This window comes from Podarcis pityusensis (genome assembly GCF_964106645.2).
Source record: "Podarcis pityusensis genome assembly, chromosome: 1".
Classification (NCBI taxonomy): domain Eukaryota; kingdom Metazoa; phylum Chordata; class Lepidosauria; order Squamata; family Lacertidae; genus Podarcis; species Podarcis pityusensis.
Window position 1 is genome coordinate 91,234,293 of NC_138028.1, and position 24,921 is coordinate 91,259,213.

At 43.2% G+C, this 24,921-nt stretch overlaps 2 long non-coding RNA genes across 2 annotated transcripts in view; one reads left to right on the plus strand and one right to left on the minus strand.

The window, feature by feature from the left end:
• The window catches only part of LOC308479250, a 199,777-nt gene that overhangs the window by 128,901 nt on the left and 45,955 nt on the right, over positions 1-24,921 (minus strand). The gene's annotated exons all lie outside the window — the stretch shown is intronic.
• On the plus strand, positions 10,606-23,562 carry LOC308473136. The gene is made up of 3 exons (XR_013983938.1): positions 10,606-10,677; positions 16,810-16,915; positions 23,221-23,562. It is a non-coding gene; the product is annotated as an uncharacterized lncRNA (long non-coding RNA).

Sequence of the window (24,921 nt, forward strand, 5' to 3'; positions counted from 1 at the left end):
GGGCCTACTCTAAGTATGACTAAGCCCCTCTCCTGCAACCGAAAGAAGGGTATTCTAATGGAGCAGGAAAATATGGGAAGTGCTAGCATCTCCAGAACGGACTTCCCCTGTCTTTGGTATGTTGTCCTATTTTACACATTGCCGTGTTTTATACACCGTGCTGATATTTACCCTTGATTCCTGCACTGAAGTGGGTTCGACTAGATGACCCTTGGGGTCCCTTCCAGCTTTATAATTCCATGGTTTTGTTTAGAACCTGTGTCACTCCAGATGTTCCCATAATATATTGCCGTTGGTCACGCTGGCTGGGGCTGATAGGTAAAGGTAAAGGGACCCCTGACCGTTAGGTCCAGTCGTGACCGACTCTGGGGTTGCGGCACTCATCTCGCTTTATTGGCCGAGGGAGCTGGTGTACAGCTTCCGGGTCATGTGGCCAGCATGACTAAGCCGCTTCTGGCAATCCAGAGCAGCGCACGGAAACGCCGTTTACCTTCCCACTGGAGCGGTACCTATTTATCCACTTGCACTTTGACGTGCTTTCAGACTGCTTGGTTGGCAGGAGCAGGGACCGAGCAACGGGAGCTCACCCCGTCGCGGGGATTCGAACCGCCAACCTTCTGATCAGCAAGTCCTAGGCTCTGGGGCTGATAGCTGTAGTCAAAAACAACAACTAGCAGGACACAGGTTTCCCACTCTTGGAGCATCTTATTAGCCATACTGTTCACCATAGAAAAACACCACCTTTTCAAAACTTTAAAAAGAGAGTTTCAGTCCTTCTTCCCAACCCTTGTCTTTTGCCACCTTGCCATGCCTCATTGAGGCTATTGCCGAAGGCTGAGAAGGAGGTGGATTCAGGCACTGTTTTTTTAAATGTGACCCTGTCCCCCGTTCCTCCAAGCTGAACATGCTCCCCCCAAACTCTTCATCCTTGGGACTTGAAGTTCTATGCCCAGCTTTCACAGGGTGAGTGACTCTCTAGCTACTTCTTCCTTCTCATGGTCTGAGTCACAGTGCTGAGTCCCACGCAGTTCCCAGTGAGAGCAGCACTCACGGCAAGGGCTTGAACTTTAATTCATAGCTCTCCCTGGAACAAACTTCAGTCATGCCCTGGACGAGCTGGAACAAAGGATTTCCAAAGGTGAACAATGTGGTTGTGGTGCCACCGTCTTCCTTGCTTCGCTGTCTTGCTGCTTCCAGCCAGTGAAGGTCTGTCGGGCTTTTAACAGGCCATGGAAAAAATATTTTTCACAGAACATAACTTTTACAGAACACATAGTAGTGCTGGACCTAAAACCCAGCCTTTAGGAGACTGCAATGGGTGGAGGAATTTGGACCCTTAGAGTTCAAATAAGAGGCTTGATTCAGGTTCCTTAAAAGCAACACTGAAACAACATGCATGACCCATTTTTCCCAAGTGCCAGTTTCTAAGGTTTCTGAAGGTGCTGCTATGCTCTGTGCTCCAAAAAAAAAAAAGTTTTCATTTTGGAGTGCTTACATTTAATGCATGGACAGATCCTGGCTATTTCATTCCATTTCATTATTCCATTTGCATCCTACTTCTGTAGAATTCAAGGCAACCCAGGCAGGAGTTCCCAGGCAGTCCTTGCAGGCTGTTTCCTTCCAGGTATTCTTAAAAAGCAATATCAGAGTGACACAATCTTTCATTTGACTGGATGAGTTGAGTCTCCTGTTGGGGAACTGAAGCAATGCAGTCATGTAGCACAGTGCATGAAGGAATTATGCACCTCATAGACCAGAGATTTACATGTCCTGAATAGGTATAGGATTGCAACCTAACATTGTGGAACAATGATGCACGGTGTTGTTTTGCACGAGCTCCCTCAAAAGTGGCATTGCTCCATGTAAGATATTAAGGAGCCATAAAGACTTTGAGTTCAGGGATCTGTTGTCAAATTTCATATTTAGCAATGGAAGTGATATTATTAGATGCAAACTCTTTGCTTATCTGTATATTTATTGTTGTTGTTTAGTTGTTTAGTTGTGTCCGACTCTTCGTGACCCCATGGACCAGAGCATGCCAGGCACTCCTGTCTTCCACTGCCTCCTGCAGTTTGGTCAGACTCATGTTTGTAGCTTTGAGAACACTATCCAACCATCTCATCCTCTGTTGTCCCCTTCTCCTTGTGCCCTCAATCTTTCCCAACATCAGGGTCTTTTCCAGGGAGTCTTCTCTTCTCATGAGGTGGCCAAAGTATTGGAGCCTCAGCTTCAGGATCTGTCCTTCCAGTGAGCACACAGGGCTGATTTCCTTCAGAATGGCGAGGTTTGATCTTCTTGCAGTCCATGGGACTCTCAAGAGTCTCCTCCAGCACCATAATTCAAAAGCATCAATTCTTCGGCTACCAGCCTTCTTTATATTTATATATTTATTTATTACAGATGCTTAAATCCCACCTAACAAAGATTTATTAATGAAATTAGAGTAACAATATTAAAATATAGACTGTCCCATGGGGGAGTTCATTTGGAGCAGGCCCCTAATTGCAGAGTGGCTTCCCCTGTAGGAAGATGGGAGAGCACAGCTGGAACAGCCTCTGGTGCCATTCATTTAAGGCACCCTGATACTACTATAAACCATCATAGCTTCTTCCAAAGGATTCTGGGAGCTGAAGTTTAAGCGTGCTGAGAGTTGATAGGAGACCCCAATTTCACTCACAGATTCCTCTGGGAGACATAGCTCTGTGAGGGGAATAGGGGCCAGAACAAAACACAGTACTCTAAAGTCCAGTTGCACCATAGATTTGTATAATGGCATTATATAACTATATTACTCTTCTGCACTCACTAAGGGTTCCTGCACCAGCTAGCCGCCAGCACTATCCAAGAGGCAAGCAAGGGGAGGCATTGGCTGTGCTGCCAAAGGTATAAACCGTGTGCTTCGCTACTCATGGCATTTTAGCTCCAGATAACACTAGTGAAAGAGAACACTTAACCCTTTCCTGCCAGCTCTGGGGATTACTTGCAGCCAATGCAGAAGCAAGAGCTCCAACTTGGCACCCTCTGGACCATTAGCAGTGGTGATCAAGGATACTTCAATAGTACGTGCCCCCTAAAGTAAATAGGCCAGTAGCAGATACTGCTGCTGTTTCTACCAAGGCTGAAATATACAAAAGTGGGTCATTTGACAGCTAATGTACAAAGCACGTTGGGCTTCATCTGAGAGCATAAGTTGTCTGGGATGCAGGCTGTGGGTATAAAAGCTTCTTTCAGTGAACAGATGTAGGGCTCTGCTGGGGAGATTGTGAAACTTCTTTGAAGCCTGGTTTGCAGACGCAGTAGAGTCACCATCTCCCCATCACATGTGCTTCTCTTGGGGACATAAGTAAATATTGACATTTGTTCTTATCTGCAAAATTAAAGGATGATAAGAAATGAAATGTCTTCAGTCTAGGATGTAAACAGAAACATCTGAGTCTGTCATTAAGTCACCACTATGAAGCCCATGGATCATTGGAATCTAGGAATTGTTATTCTGATTCCATTCTTTTAATACATTGTTGACAAGCCAAAACTAAAGCAAAAAGGGGGGGGGGATTCTGTATTTTAACTAAGAGTTAAGTTGGGTGGTTAATGTTTTTAATTTTCCATAACTGGCTATTCTATTCTAAAAAGACAGGAAGTTTAAATTTAAGGTTGAAAAGAAAAATTCAAAACATTGTGCATCCATGACATCTTACTTCTCTGTCCTCCTAAAGCATCTCCCCCTTTTCCCACCTGAGGCAATGGGGAAAAAGATTCAAGCTCATCTAGAAGTATAGCAATGTTAACTATTTTAAATTATGAAATATCTTTTGCTATCAGTTAACTGTCCTGTAATTAACTGTACAATATGGTGCTCAGAAGTAAGCTCCACTGAGTTCAATGAAAGATACTCCTGGGTAAGTGGGCATAGGATTATTATTAGTAGTAGTAGTAGCAGAAGAAGATGGCATGAAGCCATCGAAGTAGTGTACCTGCTGAAAACAGTATAAAATACCAAAACACAAGCTCTAAGAACAATAAAATCAATTCAACAAACTCTAAAACAATAAAACCACTCATACAAACTCTGAAAGCAACTAGTTCTCATCTTGCCGCCATCCTTCCCCCTTTCTGCCCTACCTACAAGGGCAAAGTAAAGGTAAAGGGACCCCTGACCATTAGGTCCAGGCATGACCGACTCTGGGGTTGCAGCGCTCATCTCACTTTATTGGCCAAGGAAGCCGGCATACAGCTTCCGGGTCATGTGGCCAGCATGACTAAGCCGCTTCTGGCGAACCAGAGCAGCGCACGGAAACGGCGTTTACCTTCCCGCCGGAGCGGTACCGATTTATATACTTGCATAAAACGTGCTTTCGAACTGCTAGGTTGGCAGGAGCAGGGACCGAGCAATGGGAGCTAACCCCATCGTGGGGATTCGATCAGCAAGTCCTAGGCTCTGTGGTTTAACCCACAGCACCACCCGCATCCCCTACAAGGGCAAAACTGAGCCTAAAAGCGAGGAAGCTGATGGCCACTGCCAATCCCCTGCACTGCTTGTTTAAGTAGAAGGCTGACTGAGGTTGGCACTGCCTCCTAATGAGCTAGCCTCCACTGTTAGCAGCTTTTTATTTGCTCTGATGCAGGAAGTTCATTGACTCTCTTCCTCAGAGAGATCTAATTCTCAACTTTCCACATTTCCACTTTCCACATTCCACATTTTTTTGTGCTATCTTTTCTGGACTGGATGGAGCAGATGACACCATCTGATGGACCGCCAAGGGAATTGACAGACCCACTTAGGGTTTGTCATTGGGAAATGAATCGGGTGATAACAAGGGTTTCAAGTTTGACAGATTAGCACAGAGAAAGAGAATGAGGAAAAGTTATCAGGCGGGGGTCGAATACTTTCCCCCCCTTTTCTTCAGTGGGGTTCCTACTTCACGTTTGCAGTTTCACATGTAACAATTCTTTGTTAGATGATTTGATTTTTTTTAAATTCAAAGCTAGAAGCCTTTCAGCTGGCTAAAGATATATAATTAAAGCTTGGTGTGTTTCACTAGCCACAACGATGCAGTCAGAAGCAAACAGCCCCATGTTCAATGGAGCTTAACCCAGGAAGCTATGCAGAGGATTGCAGTCATATTGATCCTAGTAATCTGGGTATTATGGAAAGTACCGCTGTTCTTTGTGTGTGCATATATAGAGCACTTCCAATATGTACCCCTGCTTGTACCTGAATATGTAAGTGTATCCACTGGATAGCCAGAAGTACAAAACACAAAAAAGCAATGAAATCATCCAGCAGGCTCTTTTTTTCTTGGGACCTCTACCACTGAAACAAGGCCTGTGGGCCATATTTCTTGCCAAGAGCTATGTATAGGGTGAATTTTAACCTTAACCCCCTGGCCTTCTATGGAGGTCTATAGAGTTTCAGCTGTGTCCCCACTAAGAAAGATGTCTTGTCCCATCCAGAATGGGGGTGTGAAATAGAACCCTAGAATTTTAGCTCTGTTTTCCTGGTCTGTTTCCACACGTCTAACTCCAAGATAATTCATACTGCGCATGGTGACAGGGCTGAAGGGTTTGATTTGTTGGAGCAACAGAAGTATGTAACCTTCCACCCTGGAGAATTGTACACATTTGCTTCATATCCACGGACATCTCGTGTCTACCGAGCTCAGCAAGTTATATTTTTGCAAAGGTGTTTTGCACCATATGTAACAGCAAATGGCAACCTGGATAATGGCAAAAGGGAATTAAGAAAACTTTTAAATGAAAAAATAATCTGGGAATGGTCTCTGTGGGAAGAAACAATGCCTTTCCCAAGGACAGTTTAAGAGCCAGCCTTGCAAAAAGGACCAAAGTTCTACAGCTAGCATGTTGTTGGATCAAAGGTACAACGCACCTTTCAAGGGCCTTTTGTGCCCCATGGAATGGGACCCTAGAGCTATAACCTCTGAGCAAACGTCTTAATGAAATGTCATCTTCCCACCTGATGGAAGCAAGTGACAACTGCTCTAAACTGTCAAGCTGGAGAAATATACATACACATACAAAAGAAATCCATGACAATGCTGTGAGTGTGTCACACATACCCAGTCAATGGCTATCCCTTTAAAAACTGGGAAACCAGGGTTCAAATGCCCACCCAATCATGAAGCTCATTGGGTAGCCTTAGGCCACTCGCTATCATTCAGGAAAAGATGGGCAGAAGGAAACCATGTATGATGCCATTTCAAGCTCCTTGGAAGAAAGGTGGGATAAAATAAAGCTAAAGATAAAAATGTATGCCCAAGTTCTGGGGTTGGCTAGTGGGTACCCTTTGAAATGCAGGGTCAGGCAGGATGAGCTTCATAAATCTGGTTCTGTATCTGGTAGGTCACACTCCCAGATTTCAGACCAATTTTAATCTCATAACATTGTGCACAGAATTCTGAAACTCTTTAATATGCTCCAAAAATACACAGGCCTGATAACAGCCAGAAAACAGGTATATCTTGGGGAAAGGTGAACTTATTAGTATTTTAGTAGTAAACTCTTCAAGCTAAGCAGACTCAACATTAGGAGCATAGCCATAATTTCCTGATAGTAGTGAACCTAGAGTGAAATGCCCCAAGGTTTTATTGATGATCGGCTGCACTGCAAACACTGATATGGAGCATATTTCTTCTCAAGTTGCTTGTTTTGTCATGAATGTCTGGCCTGGCACATTGCAACCATCTTTCATATCTGTTGTGTTACAGCACTGGGACAGGTTTCGTCATCCATTGGCGCAAAACATCCAACGGTGCTGTAGAAGACTGGCTTTCTTTTCAGGAAACGGTCCAATATGTTTCAAGCTTTACAGCTCTTTTCCAAAAGTGTCTTTTTTCCATTTGCAACTCACCCCATTTACTCTGGCTTGATTGACCATCCTCTGGATGGGCAAATCTGTCAATCTTGGTTTGTCACATTTCCAGTCTTAAGCCAAGTTCTCCTCATTTCCACGTCAGTTTATGAATATTCATTTATTTATTTCATAAAATTTATATACCTCTTGATTGTAGAAAAAACCCCTCAAACCTCATCAAAATTCATCCACAAATTTATCTGAATATGTTTGCATTTAGTTTTGCCTTTCACACATTTTTCTACAGAAACGTCCCCAAATCGAATGCATTTTTTCATGTTGCTTTCACTAATATAAGCATTGGAATGCACACTTTACTCCAGCGGATGTATCTCCAGCTGGAGATCTGCACTGCTAAATTCAGAGAAGTGCAAATTTGGAAGGACAGGTCAGCTTCGGTTTGTGCATTGTTTCAGAAAGTGCAAATTTAACAGGTTCATCTTTAAATGTGAACTGAAACAAACCTCTCCCCCAGCCCTGCCTCAGTGAGCCATATGCCCAGAGAGATGTGCATAGACTTGCATCCTGAATTCTTTTTCAACAAAAGGTAACTGAGGTCTATGCAGTCCGCTTAGGAACCCCTAATCGCAGCTTCACGTCTTCTGTCGCTTCCTTCACTTTAATAGCTGAGTTGCAACCACACCCAGCCCAGCAGCTGAAGCTTTCCTTGCCTTCAGTTTTCCTGCTGGAGCACCTTCCTCATCTATATTAACAATAGGAGATAACTGGTTTAAAAAAAAAAAATCAGAGGGGACTGCGACAGACAAAAAACAACAACCCACCCCTGAGATGAAACACCCCCTGCAGCTTCCAAGATGGTTTTTGGAAATGCAGTATTTCACCCAGTGTTTGATCAGGAACATTATCGCTGCATGATCAAGTGAATACAAGTAAAAACCACATTCCGACCTCCCCTGCACAATATGGGACTGACTGGGAACAGAGATATTTGGGATGGGGCTTGTGCACACATCTGAGCATTTGCCTGTTCAAGTGTACACATGAGCATGCCTCAAGTGACAGCAATATTCTGACCTTTATATATTGATCTTTAGCTCTGGCTGTGTTTAAAAGACAAAGGAAAAGTGAAAAGGTGGCAGTCTTATAGAGTCTCTGAACAAGACGCAGCCCTGTCAGAATGCCTAACATTTTTAAGGGTAGCCCAGTGGCTACTAGTATCTCAAATGAGAAAACGACATGGTGGAAAAGTCTGATCTTGGGATAGTAACAATAAACCCTACGACCTCTCTAGGCTGCAAACCTAAGGAGCAGGTGCTTGTATATGTGTGCCTGTTTGTTTAGCAAAACCAGGTGAACAGTAAATATCACAAGGAATTTCACTTTCTCGGGAGTCTCTTCTTGAGGCCTATCTGAGTCTCCATTAGAAAGACTGTTAAATCTGGATGTGTGGGATTGTACATGGAGGAAGACAGATTTATGGCCCTATGCTCAGACAAGGTCAGACCTTTTTTTTTTTTTTAAGAATAATTTTTTATTAACCGACCAATCACATCAAATCAAACCAAATTACATAAATTCCAAATTACACAGCCGAATTTTAAATTTTTGTTGGGGGTACCCATATTTCAAGTTCCGAAGGGATCCAATCAACTTCTTGCTTCTTACTGCTGTTTTAATGCTTCTCGGTCTCCATAAAGCATACTTTTGGTTAAAGTTTATCTCCACACAGACCTTAATCATCCTGCTTGGGTCAGTTCAACCGACGGTTCTAATGAGGAGGGGTTCTTGTAAATCACATACAAGGAAAGTAAAAAAGCTTCCCCCTCCCATTCAGCCCCGTTGTCAACATACCCCGCCTTTGGTGTATCTTCATCGTAAAATATTCCTGTTTCTCCAGCCCGTCGTCTTTTTTCGCAGAGGTCACTTAAATTAGCAGACTTCACTCCCCTTCTTCACTTGAAATATGTGCATTTGCTTCTTTTGTAATTAATTATTCCAAATTGCTGCAACTAGTGCGCGATCAGAGACAGCGTCCAGGAGAGCCGAGGTCCACACGGGGGCATTCTGCCTAGGGCCCTCACCCCCTTCTTTCGAATTAGGGGGTGATTTATGGGCACAGCAGGCAAGGGCAGTGTTCCCCATTTCCTTGGGGCAACAAGGGAGGCTGCCTACTCCCATAACAGCCTCTTAATTACCCCGTGCGGGTAGGAGAGATGGTATTGTCGGCCATCTTCCAATGCGCCCCCTAGTGCCCCCCCCCGACAAGGTCAGAGCTTGTGTGCTGTTGGGAACAAAGGGACCGGGCAACCTTGGAATGAGTCACCGCACACCTGGTCAGCTAGAGGCCAGGGCTTGCAATACCTTACCCACAGCATCCCTGAAGAAATGTCTAGCCCTTTAGAGATGCAGAGATTTCTGGATACAATATATATTGGATCTAGCTTCCTATACAATGTGGCCAGCTTGGGATGGGCAGTGTTTGAAAAATCACCCCTAAACAATCTTCCTTCTGGGCAATCATTGAAGGTGTTGAGAGTCCTACTTTGCATTGAAGGTGGCAACAGCCAGGAAGATAAGTGGACCACACACAATTGTGTGACCAAGCTAACCACATGTTTAATATAACAGACCACAATTAGAGCAGGAGGAATCTGTCAATTTTTTCAAGCAGCCTAAGTTTCTCTGCTTCTTCAGAGCAAGGCGTTGTGGATGAGTTGACCCTGGAGAAGAGCTGCACTGCTGCCACTTTCCAGTGGCAAGTGCTCTTTGATGTTTCAGAACTTAATAGTAGTAAGTGTGAAATTTCACCATCCCTCCCTCCTGCCAGTAGCACTCTTGGAGTCCTAAGCAATGGCCACCCAGTGGGGGAGAGCAGGCGGGGGCAGGGTTGGTGTGCATCCTGGGGGCGTGGTGCCCAGCAAGGGCAGGGGACAGCCGCAATGGCACCCCACCAGGATTGCTCTGCTGGGGGCGGTGCGCTCCCCCCGCACTCCTCTTCCTCCGCCAGTGTGGCCACCAAGCCAAGGTGGCAGCTGATTGATTGGTTGCCACTGCCATAATAGTAGTCAGGATGTGAAATGGTCATGGGGAACCTCTGTGGGCATTTCTATAGGTAGGCACAAACCCACCTGGAAGAACTCTCAATGTTGCATTAAGTCTTCACTTCATTTGAGCTTTTCCAATCCTCCTCCTCCTCCTGTACATTTGAAAGACACTTAGGGTGTATGCACCACCCTTGGCTGTTCTGGCTGAGCATTGCAGAAGTTCATTAGGCAAATGCAATTGCTTAATTCCAGTATCCCGTCTCCTTGCTTCCTCCTCCTTTTGTCTTCTGATCCTGTGTTCACTTCTTCTGCTTCCAAGTGGGGATCAGTATTCCTCATTCTTGAGTTATTACTCAAACAATTATAGCTGAGTTGCTACAGAGTAAACATTTTTGTTGGCTCAGTCCTTAACACAATGAAATGTTTCACAACCACCTCTTATTTTATATTTTAATTACCTCCGGTTGCTATCAAGTTTCAGTTCCTTCCTTAATAATGAGACATCCAAGTGCAGTTACCACAAACGCCTGTGGTAGAACGCTAGAAGCCATAACTCTGTTTGCTTTGTTAATCAGCCTCTTCTAAAAAAACCCCCCAAAAACGGGTATTCTTATGTGAATTCGCCACACCTACAGAGATAACAATACTATTGTTCTTCATCCCTGTTTTTCATGGAAATGACCATTTTTCTTCTCTTGCAGTAACCAAATTTGTCACTCCCTTGGTTTTGGCTGATCATCAGAACTTCAGCAGAACAAGTTTCTTCTTGGAAGGACTTCCCATTGGAATCAGTGCTTCTGGGTAAATATCTAAGCTATCACCTCTGGAAAAGATTCTGTTGTTAATTAAATAAAATTCCGTGACTTTAAATCTCTAAATGCATACCTCCCCCTTTTTTTTGAGGATGTTGGCACAGGAAGGAAGGGCTCAGATTTTCTGAAGTTTGAACATGTGGGCAGAAAGCTAACAGCATTTGGTAGGGAGGGGAAAACCCTTCTTCAACATTTCCCTTTTTATTACTTTGGAAATATGGAATGTAAAGCAACCTCTTACTTGGGTATTGCTCTGTTGCAGCAATGGACCAGAGCAAAAATGACTTTGGAATTTGATGAGCTCAAATGGTGAGGGGAGTGTAGATGGTCCAGATTTTGCCATAACATACATTGCAATGAGCACTCGATTGCTGTAGAGCAAGAGTGGGGAATCTTTTCCAGACCATGAGCCACATACCTCCAAGGACAACCCTCCAGGGGCCAGAAGTGGGCAGGACAAGGGGCAAAATGCTGGCGTAGGTAAAAGCAACACATGTGGCTCTTACCTTTGTGCAGGAGAATACATTCCAGGCACACAAAATCCAGAGCTTCCATATACACATACACTTCTCTCTTGCTCTGCATAGGCAAGTGAAATACATCATCACAGCTCTAGGATGAGACAAAAAGACTCTTGGAAGTCACAGAACAGAACTGGCAAGGGGCTGGTCCTAGGGGGAGACTGAAATGCAAACTAACCACTACCTTTGGAGGAAACAAACTGGAAGGAAAAGTCCTCTGTATGTTTCATCACCCAACCAGGCATGTCTATACAGACTGCCTATCAGAGTGCCTTTCATTTTCAGCCACACCAGTTAATTAAGTAAGAAAAGTTTAACCACAATTAAAGCTTTAGTTGTTTAATCTACTAATTAAATCAATTAACCATGCAATTGAAGGATATATGATAAGGACTGGGGTACTGGCTGATGACTAATATGTTTTCTATAAATGCTATATGGGGGTGTCTTGCGATGATGACTTGATGAGCAGAGAATGACACTCTGCACGTGCTCTAGAGACTTTGGACAGTTAATCTTCTCATAAGAACCCAGATGGATGATTGAAAGCCTGGCTGTGCAGACAAAACTCCCAAGACCAGAGCTGAAGATTCTAGTATGCCAGAAGGACCATCCCCAGGTCTGCCTCCATAGGATGCCCTGGAAGGATATTCAGGGTGGGTTCCTGGCCTCACCTCCACCAGAGCAGCTTCCAGCCAAGTCAGAGGCTAAGTCACGCCTCCCAAACCCTTGAGAGTGTTGGAGTCAGAAGGCCCAAGCTCTGGAAGCTAGTTGATGACAGAGCGAACACCTGACAACCCAATGTCACAAAGCAACTTTAGAGTAAAGGCTTCCTTGAGAGTAATGGTACAGGGATCTTCGTACAGACTTCAGCACCTGCAGCTGGTATTGGATATGGTCTGGGAGGCCAGGCTAATGAGCCTTCAGCTGGAATCTGCCGTTTGCTGAAACAATATGTGCCATTCAGATCCCTACATGACCCCTTTGCTTCCTTGCTCGCTTGTTACTGGATCTTCTCAGTTGCTTCTGGATCTTTGCTTATTAATGCTGCCCCTGGATTTTGCTTTGACTTGGATCTCTCTCATGCCTGATCCTGGCTTGACATTGCAGTTTAAGCAGAGGTTGGAAGGCCATCTCTCTTTACCTGTGATTCCTGCATTGTAGGAAGTTGGACTAGATGATTCTTGAGGTCAATTCCACCTCTACGATTCCATGATTCATGTTTGGGAGCAATGTTGCATTGCAGTACATTGCTCCCAAGGCACTGTGGGAAGAGTGGTTGGTAGGACATGGTGTGAGGCTATTTCCGCAGCCTTCTACTGGCTGCCCCTTCTGGTGGGATCCAGTAAGCTAAGTAGCAGCCTCCTGAAAATATTGGAGAAATGTCTGCCCCAGCTTCAGAAAGCAGCCGAAAATTAGTTTCTGTTTTCATGGTGGGAATAATGCTTTGGGGAAATTATGATATCTATATACTGCTTAATGCCAAAATAGGTTTCTAAGAGAGTTGCAAAGTATAAAAACTAGCAATGCAAAGATTAAAATATAAACAACCATAATTAAAATGGCCAATAAAAGAATCCCGATAAGCTAAATAAATCCGTAATTAAAATAGACAATGAAACAATCCCATTTAAGCAACAAAGTAATTGAAGCAAGAGACTCAGAAAGAGAGATCAAGAGAATGCCTTTATGGATGAGATTTCAACCCAGCTGCACCCACTTGCATCCATGCATTCTGCAATAGAATGGCATATGTTCTTTCATTAGAATAAGAGAGACTAGAAAAGAAACATAATTGTCCTAAAATAGCTTATCAACAGTGCAAAATAGCTCAAGAATAAGGAATACTGATCCCCAGTTGGGAGCAGCTGCCATGTGTGAAATGGCAGGCTGTGAATACACTCTTGTGTCCTGGTGTTCATGTGTATGCATTTACATGCATGTGCTTAGAGACAGGATGTGGACCTGTTCTCCACTCTCACATTTAGCTCTTAGAAATTTTACAGGAGGTGCAGAAAGCCTGAAGAATTAGCGACTCAAAATGCTAACAAAGAACACCCAACAGGCAAGAACAGACAGAAAACGGGGTAAATGATATACCAAAGAGAGGGACTAGGAAATGGAGACTCTGGTAAATTGGGAGAGTGGGAGATGATTGTATATGCATGTTCTGGGAGTGTGCTTCACTTTCCACCTCTGACACACCTTGCTGTTGTCATCCAGTCATCTCTTTGAGCAAAGATCCTGGCAGTCATGTTGAATTGTAGAGCAGCTTTTTGATGTGGCTAAATATAGTCTCCAAAGTAGACCGAGCCCACCCAAATGCATCCAAGTTGAAATTTTGCCAGAGGCTACTAGGGGCTTCTCTACTTAGTGAGTTTGGAAGGACCCTTTAGTATCTGTCATGAGGTAATGAAGGAATAAGTAGAAAGTGGCCCTTCACTGTGCTCCAGCACTTGGTCTCAGACATGGAACCAAAGTTTCTAAAAGGGGAAACAGATGACATTTATTTAATTTTTTGCTTCTACATTATTTGGAGCATGACAGCTTCCCTGCAAATGGCTCACACTAAGGTACACTTAAAATGAGTAGTTTGGGTTGAATCTTGCATTAAAAAGCACATAAATCTAGGGTAAAATCCACATGTGATTATATGACTAATGCATCTCTTTCCTCAGACAAATAAATATTCCATAACTGAGCTCAACGAGGTCCCCCCCCTCCAAGATTACACATTTATATTTAACCACTTGTGATTTTCTTACCTTACAGGTGCACTTTTGATGAGGCTTTTAAAGTGTGATCTAAAGGCGCATAATTTGGTAACTGGTTATGTAATGGTTCTTCAGGGAATATTCAGAAAGAATATTTTCTGGATCCAGTCAGGATCTTATAGGACAAAGCTTTAGTCCTCTTCGCAGGCTGGATAATAATGCCACGTCATTTTTAAATGTCCAGGACTGAGCCAGTTCAATTCACTTCTCATTTGAACAAAAGGAGCCAAACTGGTACACTCTGAGTTTGCTGTGATGCTCAAGAGAGAGAGAAACACACCACCTTCTGTTTGTCTTCTGATACACTTCTTCAAAAAACAGATCCTGAACCATATATAAATATATATAAATCATCCAGCTGTTAAATCCTTGACTATTTGCAGATTCAGGAGTCACTCCAAAGGAGCAGGATTACAGAAGTTGCATGTAGATTTCTTTATAGCTGTGTTGGTTTAATGGCAGTTTTATTAGGGTTTACTTCCCTCCTTCTTGAGATTATAATTAAGCTTTATATAGGAAGCTGAGAAAGATCATTCCCATAAGTTGCTTGCTGAGCAGGGCAGGGCCACTGCATTATCTTGCTGATGGGTAGGTTGTACTTGCTTACCGGGAGGGAGAGGAGGAAGGTCAAGGTGGTGGGGAGGTTGGCAGGGTGCAAACACCCCACCAGGAGTGCCAGATAGACTCTGCCAGTGCTTTTGCACCACACAGTCCTCCTTAGCACCTTGTCCCTCACAGTAAACAAGAGCAACCCACCTGCCAGGCAGCTAGCATGGCAGCTCCATGCCACCTGGAGAATCACTTCTGATCACTCTGGAGTACTTTGTACCTCAGTGGTAGAGCAAGTGGCCACTGGTTCAGTCTCTGTCATCTCCATGTAAAGCTGAGGGAGACCCCAGCCTGAAATCCCGGAGAGCCTCTGATAGTCAGTGTGAACAGTACAAAGCTAGATGGACCATTAATCTGATTTGGTCTGTGACTGGTGAGGTTTTATCCTGAAAACAGGGAGGGACAAATCTGTCACATTTTGATTTCTTGCAGTTTCTCCCTTTCTCCGCTCCCCACATTTCTGCCTCACTTTATGAATGTTGTCGCTGTTAAACGAGGATGTAAAAATAGTTAAGAGATTTCGTGTCACATAAGGTTTCCTTGAGATGGAGTCGTCTTGGCATGCAGACTTTTCCAAAGTTACAAATTGTTGGGCTCCTGTTGCTAAAAATAAGGTCCTGAATTATTTATTAAACATTACATTTAGGATTTGCAGCTAAAACACACAAGAGTGTAAAAGTTCAAAGGCGGCACGTTCCTTCCCATTGAAAGGAGAAATACTTTTAAAAGTTGGGTGTTTCATTTTTGATCACTCTGTCTTGTAGTCTTTGAAGGGCTGATTTGCCATTTGAAAATGAAATGTGATTTTTGAGAAAGAAGAAGAAAAAAGTGTGTGTGTATTTTAATGTTCCAAAGGAGGCAGCAGCAATGATTACAGCTGTTTAACAGGAAAATCTTTTCTTTGCAAAGGAAGGCATTTCATACCTTTGACCATGTTGCCTCCAAGGAAGATGGGCTCAGGACTTAGTGCTGGGTCAGAGCCGGGTCAAGTCGTAACGCTTCATGGTTCTTGACACAGCTCTGATATAAGAAGCTCTGGAAATGCCAGAGAAGAGACAAGTGAGCTCTATTATTTATATCTCAAAGCAAAAAAGGATGTCTGGGTTTTTCCCCCCTTGTACTGCTTCAACTGGTAAGAGAGAGCATTGGATTTGCAGAGCAGCTTAATTTCATCATTTGCAGGAAATATATATTTATATAAATTGTGTATCTCTCCCCGCACCCCGCCCCACCCTATCACAACAGCATCATTCTAAATAGGCTTGGTCAGTACTTTTTTTCTAAAACAATGTTTAGGGGTACTCTCATTTTCCTACTCATATTGAAATGCTGCCCCCCTCAGTGAGGTCAAACTTAGACTCACAAAATGTTTAGGCGTACCCCTGCGTATCACACCCCCCGCCCAAAAAATAAGCACAGGGCTTGGTGGTTGGGGAAAGGCAGGCTCGGATTGGGGTGAATCTCCAGGGCAAGAGAGTTCAAGGGTAGAGGAAATAGCTCACTTGGTGGAGCAGAGCTGCAGTGCTAGCTTCCCAACAGGCATGGCACTGATGCTTACTGGGAGGAGAGGAGGAGACAAAGGTGTGGTGAGGTTGGGGCTGTGCAGGCATACTGGTGGAACCAATGCCTATCAGATGAGTTGCTTCTGTAGAGAAAGATTTTAGGAAGCAACCCTCTCTGACATGTTACTTAAAACTAGTCTTCCAGCTCAGGTGTTATTGGGACAAATTCACATTTAAAGAGTCGGATGTACCATCTTGGAGATGGTGCTTGGCTGATTAGCTGGGCTGATTAGCTGAGGTAACATAGTTAACCATAGAGAACATGTTTTAGATCTCAGATTTAATCTCTGCCATTACCAGTCAAAGCAGTGTTCTTCAACCTAGGGTCTCCAGATGCTGATAGACTACAGTTCCATGATCATTGGCTGAGATGGCTGTGGATGATGGGACTTCTTGTCCAACAACATTTGAAGAACCTATGTTGAAAAGCACTGAATCAAGGCATCTTGGGTAGCAGATCTGGGGAAAGTTCTCTTCTTGATATCTTGGCACTGAGTTGCTATCAGTCAGAGTGGACAGTACTGGATATGTGGACCAGAGTTCTGACTTGGTTATTGCAGCCTCATTTCCTTAAACCAGTTTTGAATATATATGCATTGCTCAGCACTTGTAATCTCACCTAACATTTGTTTGTTTCCCTCTGTTCCTTTCACAGTTCTGCCCTTCTTCTCATCAAGGTCATTCCCAAGTTTATACTTGGAAATACTGCTCCTGCAACTCATAAAGGGTTGATCTATGCCTAAATTACGAGTCAGGCACAAGTAAGTCACTCCACTTTGTATTCTCAGTGAACCCTTGTCCAACTTGTTAAGTGTTGGAAAATTGACTTCTGGCCAGTCAGAGGAGAAGCACAGCCCTATGATGTCTGCTCAGAAGATGGTCCTATTCAGTTCAGTGGGGTTTATTCTCAGGTAAATGGGTATAGGCTTGCAGGCTTAGACGTTTTGAAGTTTCCCTGCCACCTGCTCACATGATCTGAAGGGACTTACATTCCTCCTCCATTCCCATCCCCTTGTCATCAAGTCTGTCTTCTTTTATGAAGTTTATTTGACTTCATCTATCCGGCCAGGAATTGTGTTCCTGACCACCACTCTGCCAAAAACACAACTTTGTTAATATTACATAGTAGGTAGAAGCAGAGATCTAAGGCTGCAATCCTAACCCCATTTATCTGGGAGTAAGCTCACTGAATGCAATGGGACTGACATGGTTAGGATTGCAGCCTAAATGGTTAAGTTTTGGAACACAGTCAAGTGACTGATGCCTCTTGAGTACATGAGGATTGCCTTGCTGGATCCAAACAAAGGTCCATCACTAGGCCAAACAATGGCAAGATAGTTGTTTCTGGGAAGCATCACAAGCAGGGCACAAAGTGGTGGTGACAGACTTTGCCCCAGCATCTGTTAACCCAAAATATGTTGTCTATGAACATGGAGGTTTAATTTGCAGCACATTGTTAAAGCCATAACTTGGGTGACTGGTGATAAATTTCCACAATTAAATCTGGTTAACATTCAGGAGACAATTACGATAAGGAAGGGCATCATAGTTCACTGGTAGACCACTTGCTTTGAATTCATAAGATCTCAAGCTCAGTTCCAGTTAAAAGGGGGGGGGTGAAGCAAGCAAGCACTGCAGGACACATCCAGGATAGTGTTCTGGCAACTACCTCATCCTTCCTGTGTTACTTCCTGATGCCCCAGAAGCAACAGAAAAACCATTGTTCATATGTTCACCATGATCATCCTTATACTGAAAAAGCCATAGATAAGAAATGGAAGAAGGTGGACAACCAAGCATCTGGAATGAGCTCCATCCTTTGAAGGGACAGTTGCTGGCCACCCAAGGGACAGATTCACCCATGAGGGTTCAGAGATTGGCCAGTCATCTATGGTGCAGAGTTGTTGTTACGAATATGAATGGGGCAAGAACATTTTAAATACTCAAATAGTGTCTGGAAGCAATGACAAAAGAGGAAATTAGAAATCCTCTGTCTTGGTGTAATCATGCCTTTTAAGTTTCAAAAATGTTATTGTCAACAGAGCGAATGTGTTCATTAGTTTAGTCGCAGTTGTTCAGCACTTTCCAAAATGAAAGGCCTTGCTGCAAATGCTAGGGCATTATGTTGTCTGACAACCCCATGCTTTAAGACTACTGTGTTTTGCATATGAGCTAAGGAAGAGGTGAAGGGAAGGTTAGTTTGAAATGGCATCATGCCTTGGTTAGGTGCAGTCAAATCAGTTGTCAGATTAATTGCATTATGGTGTGAATGCAAACAAACTTTGCAAAGAGATTGAGGGAAGGTTAAACCATTAGCTGTAGAAAACCTCAGGATCAATGTTTATCAGAGTCAGGTGAATTGTACTGTGTGCTTACCAGAAGTTGACATCTTATCCCCAGATATAATTCACTTTTGTCCTCGAGTATGTAATTATGTCACATGCCGAAGCCTGGTGAACAATGAAATGTGGATGACTGAATAGGCAAACAGGAATATCAAAGACTTAAGAGACAGCACGTTGGCAGCATGTACTTTTTCAAATGTCTTCTTGTTTTCTCTTCTTCAGTAAAACAGAATTAGTGCCAGGTGATAATAGGTATTCCAACTTTCTGCCTTCAGAAAAGCCATGGCATATTGACCAGTATTGCCAAGGAAAACCTGTCCACCCAACACAGAACTCCAGCACATTGCCAAGAATTGAGGGGGTTGTTTTCAAGGGTGCAACCTGAATTTATGCAGATCCAGGGAGGCCTGTGGACTTTACCTGTCCCTCATGTGAGCTAAGAGCGTAACCTGACTCAGAACAGGTATAGCACTTCCTGATGTTATTGGACTCCAAATCATATCAACCCCAGCTAGCATGGTCAAAGGTGATGGGAATTGTAGCCAGGCAACATCTGGGGGGCTGCATGTTCCCTATGCCTGACTTAAAAACATACCCAGTGCTCTCTTGTGACCTGCACCCTATAGGATGAAATCCATAATGATAGCATAGTGGTCCTTCAGGGACTCTTGTTTGCCGCTACTAATCTATTCACTGATGAAATCTTGAGAAGCAAACAAGGACCACTTGGGTTCTCTAGAACACAATTGGAAAACCACTGACCTAGGTAGCTACCAAGCTATCTCTCAGCTACCACTGCCAAGAAGAAAATGAAAAGACTCTCTGCATCTACTGGCTGCTACCAATGGAAAGCAAGTAAGATGGAAAGCAGGAAACAGGTCCATTCATTCCATACAGATAGGGCATTGTCACATTAGTCCAGAGACCAGAAGTTATATTTATGTGCAAGAGCATCTTCATTTTAATGCAGAGAACATCAACATGCACACACAGGAGCACACACTGAGTTGCCTCCTCCAATGAAGAACCTCACTAATGAGGTTGAGGCCATAGGTTCATGCTCTTCTCCAAAGCTGTGCTCCAGACTGTTCTTCATAGATTTAGGTGCATGTGGAAGTGAGTACAGGCCAGCAACTTGAATGGCTTTGAAAAAAGGATTAGACAAATTCATGGAGTATGTGGCAGCATGACTATTAGTTGCTGGAAAACCAAATGCGGAGAATGCTGTTGAATTCTGGGTCTGCTTGCAAACTTCCTATAGGTACCTGGTTGACCACTGTGAGAATATGATGCTGGGCTGATGGTTTGACCTGATCCGCCAGGGATCTTCTTAGGTTCCCACTGTCAACATGCCCAGGAATTCTGAAGGTAGCTAACACAAAGTGAATTTCAACAACAGGGTTATATATACAACAGAATTAAAGCACAACTTTTTAAGATGTCTAGTTATGGCAACAATAGGTCCAGCTTGCTTTCTTTCTTTTTTTACCCACACACCAAGGCCTTTTGCCAGCTAGTCTCCTGTCTTTTGCCTGTTCTAAGAGCCTTACAGACAAATGCAGCCTGTCTAAGACCAAGGATTCCACCCCATGCCCCTTCTCAGGAGCCGCCCTCCTTCAGCATTTGCCATCTGCCGTGCCAGTAGGACCTGGTGAATCAGCAGAGCACAAAAGAACGTTGCTGTGGCACCTGCTGAATATTCATGATATATGAATATTCATTAAATTAGCATCTGTATGACCAGGCCTCCAGATTCACAACTGGCATTGCAGGAAAAGGGCCTATTGTATTTTAATTAAATGCCAGCTTGATTTCTAAACAGCTATACTTACCAGGATTTAATCAACTGAGAAGGATAGCAACACATTTCCAAACCCTGGGGATGCAACCCCTCCTCTCCCCCTTTGCACGTTTAATACGAGTGGGAGTTATGTGTTTGCAAGGGAAGGAAAAAAGACCTCTCTGAGCAACCAAAATAGCATCAGATTATCTTTATAATAGATTCACACTGTGTGGGATCCATCAACATTTTCCCTGAGGCACAATCAGACAAGAATAGTAAAGTGGTTAATATATCTTCAGGGAAAGGAGGGACATTTTCATATGGAGTGGCGCAGAGCTTAAGCATCGCCATAATGTGTACAGATCAAGAAGCAGAGGAAAAGAAAGCAATACTATAGCCTTTAACAAGGAGCAGGAGAGAGAAATTTGGCTAGCTTTATTTACATCTCTCAATAGAGTCAGGTGTTTAAGGGGAGAAAGAATAAACAATGGCCATTGCCTAGTACCAGGGCTAAACTGAAAGGAAATCTAAGAGGTAAACATTCACACTCAAATCTGTGACCATCTTATTTAATGAAACAAATGAGTAGCTGTACCAGTCCCCCTTTATTGGGATAGGGAAAAGGCAACTTTATATGAAAGAGAAATGTAACAGTACTACAAAATTCACCAAATAACAGCATTATTAATTCATTGACACAATTCAGGGTTTATGGTGTTGTACACAGTTTCACAAATAAGATCCCCAATCCAGGGAACTAAGCATTTTCACTTTGACAGTATCATAGGGAGAGAGGAGAAAGACAGGCAAAGGTAATCAGAGATGAAAGTGAGCAAATCCTGTTTCAAAGTTGTAGACATACTCATTTTCATATGGAGATGAAATTCCATCTTTCTCCAGAGGAGTTCAGCATGGTATCCAGGTGGTCTCCTGTTAACCTACCGCCTAAATTCATAACCGCAAAGCTTCAGCAAGGTTTCTGCAACATGTGCCTTGAGATCATGATTTGCCAGTTTCTTAAAAACACTTCTGGATAGTAATTATTGTTCTGTTAATATGCATTTTAAAAAACAAAACAAAAAATACCATAAGATTCCTCTCATTCTACAGAGCAGAAAGGAACCATGTCTATTCTCTGTTATTTGATAAATGTGTGGCATCCATATACACTTTGGTTGCATCCAATTTCTTGACTTTAAAACCCATCTACTGAAAAGAAAGATGCATCTTTAAACATTCCATGGTCTTGTTTCTCAGAAGCATCACCCCACAGCTAGGAAACATTACCACATGTGGTATCTGATATGACAATGGGAAAATGTTGAAGGTTCCACATTTCTCACTGCTTTTTCTTTGTTTGGGAGAAAGCAGGGAACTGCTTTCCAGGAACTGTGCGGTCCTTTGAAGTAGATTTCACAATTTGTTTGGGTGGCCATGGGCAGACCTATCTCTTTTTCTGTGCTGTGTGGTTCAGATGAGATATGGGTAACTTGCCCCAGTTCCTCCCTTTTAGATAGAATCCTAATACCCTAATATTGACTGAGCCAGAGAGAGAAAATGATGCATTCACACACACACATGCACGTGCAAATCGGGTTGTTTTCAGCTGTTCCAGAGAACTGACACCAGCAGCACAATGAAACAGAAATGAGCTGGAAAAGCATTGTGGGTATTGACATGCTAATGAGCACGCTAAGTCCTTTCTGAAGGGAAACTGCACACTGGCTCGCTTAAAGCCATAGACCCACCAAAACAGTTTGCAGCCCCTTAATTGAGTCAAAACCTCATGCGCACACATCACTGTCAGATTTGCAAGAACTTAGTCTGTGATCATATAGATACAGGTACCCTAAAATAAATAATTTATTATTATTAATAATAATAATAATACTTTTAGACTGTTTTGGGGGAAGATGCCCATCCAAAGTGACTTACAGTTAAAAAGAAAAAAGCAGAAGATGAAAAGAACAATAATGCAAAATTTTAAAACTTAAATATCTACCATGCAACAACACTCCACATTGAACAAGCAACTCTTTAACAGAGCTGGAAAGAACATAATCCAATCACACCATAACCAAGTTAATAAATGCCCTGCTTTGAAGGGCAATTGAGAAAAGAAAAATAGGCGTTCAAGGCCCATGATGTAGAACTTTGATGCAGTTCCAACTGAAGGGAAATGACTATGGCATAATCATTCTAAACATGAATATTGCTGTGCCATACTTAACAGTATAAACCAAGACACATTTGGTCTTTCCACCAAGAACTCCCTTCCCCTCTCACCCCATTTAACAAGCTCTGTTTCAGCAATCCAGATGTTGTGTGGAATTCCAGAAACAAAAGTACTGCTCCAACTTCCAGAGCTCTTTGCCCAGTGAGGAGCTCCCTCTCTTTCTAAGGCTGTCCTCTACTTGGCTCCTTAGATGGTCAGATGTCACAATTGTTGTCTTTCTTCTCTCTCTCTCTCTCTCTCCTTCCCTCCATGCTCTCAAAACATACATGGTCTTTACCCCATTCACAGAAACACATTTACATACATACCCATCTTGCCCATGCATAACTGCAATAAGAGAACAGGATGTTGACCAGCACTTCTAGAGATAAGGGGGATAATTCTTGCACTGATGGAGCACATTAGCTAAATGCAAACCAATGGGACTTCAGAATGGGAACCAAATTTCTTACAAAGCTTTACCTAAAAGACTGTTCTTTAGTAGATTAAAGGTTGAAGAGTGGAGAAGCAAGCCAGTGTGTAATAAAAGGAATTACTTTTATATTTGCAAATAATATTAATTGGCCACTTGTTGCTTAGGTGGAACTACCTTTTTTGTAAGCTGAAATTCTCTGGGTTTGTTGTCATCATCAAAGTATTCAACTTCACTGAGCCTCCATGCACACCCTTTCTCCTTGACTGATTGCTCTTTCTATTCCCTAGCATTTTCTAAGTGCTGCAGAGTCCCTGCCTGCAGGCTCCGAATCCAACACACACAGTGCAAAGGGGAAAAGAAATGGGGAAAGAAGACACAAACAATCATGGAAGCGCCTCCTCCTCCTCCTCTGGCTGATTGATGGAGACAGGTTGGTGTCGCCCTTGCCATGATGTTCTCCATGGGAGGCAAATGATTGTATCCAGCACTCAGTTAAAGACACTTAGCGGTGTCAACCACAGCAAACTATGGCAAGTTCTTAAAGAAATGGGAGTGCCTGATCACCTCATCTGTCTCCTGAGAAATCTCTATGTGGGACAAGAAGCTACAGTTAGAACTGGATATGGAATAACAGACTGGTTCAAAATTGGAAAAGGAGTATGACAAGGCTGTATATTGTCTCCCTGCTTATTTAACATATATGCAGAATTCATCATGCGAAAGGCTGGGTTGGATGAATCCCAAGCCGGAATTAAGATTGCCGGAAGAAATATCAACAACCTCAGATATGCAGATGACACAACCTTGATGGCAGAAAGTGAGGAGGCATTAAAGAACTTTTTAATGAGGATGAAAGAGGAGAGCACCAAATATGGTCTGAAGCTCAACATCAAAAACACTAAGATCATGGCCACTGGTCCCATCACCTCCTGGCAAATAGAAGGGGAAGAAATGGAGGCAGTGAGAGATTTTACTTTCTTGGGCTCCATGATCACTGCATATGGTGACAGCAGTCACAAAATTAAAAGACGCCTGCTTCTTGGGAGAAAAGCAATGACAAACCTAGACAGTATCTTAAAAAGCAGAGATATCATCTTGCTGACAAAGGTGCATATAGTTAAAGCTATGGTTTTCCCCAGTAGTGATGTATGGAAGTGAGAGTTGGACCATAAAGAAGGCTGATCGCTGAAGAATTGATGCTTCTGAATTATGGTGCTGGAGGAGACTCTTGAGAGTCCCATGGACTGCAAGAAGATCAAACGTATCCATTCTTAAGGAAATCAGCCCTGAGTGTTCACTGGGAGGACAGATCGTGAAGCTGAGGCTCTAATACTTCGGCCACCTCATGAGAAGAGAAGACTCCCTGGAAAAGACCCTGATGTTGGGAAAGATGGAGGGCACAAGGAGAAGGGGACGACAGAAGACGAGATGTTTGGACAGTGTTCTCAAAGCTACCAACATGAGTTTGACCAAACTGCAGGAGGCAGTGGAAGACAGGAGTGCCTGGCGTGCTCTGGTCCATGGGGTCACGAAGAACTGGACACAACTAAATGACTAAACAACAACAACAAGCGGTATACTTGCTCCACTGGTGTAATTAATGTTTTGTGTCAAAGGGACATTGTTGCACTACCAGCAGCTTGCTGGTAACTTTGTACAATATATTGCACTGGATTCCTCTGTTGTGCAACATTTAAGCCTGCATGGACTGGTGCAGCCTCCCAGTGGCTCTTGGTCTCCCAGCTGGTAGCTGGAGATGGGAGAGAAAAACAGTTGAAATCAGAGATGTTAGTCATATTCATTGGTTTCAATGGGTGGGACTTAGGATATAGCCCCATGTTCTAGGAAGCTCTGGAGTTTCTGTAAAAGCTTATCTCAATGTGTGTGGGGATCAGAAATAGCAGACAACTGTCCCTGAAAAAATGATTGATTTCTTCACCATCTTTCAGGCAGGCACAGAGAAAAGTTGGGAATACTATCAAGCACAT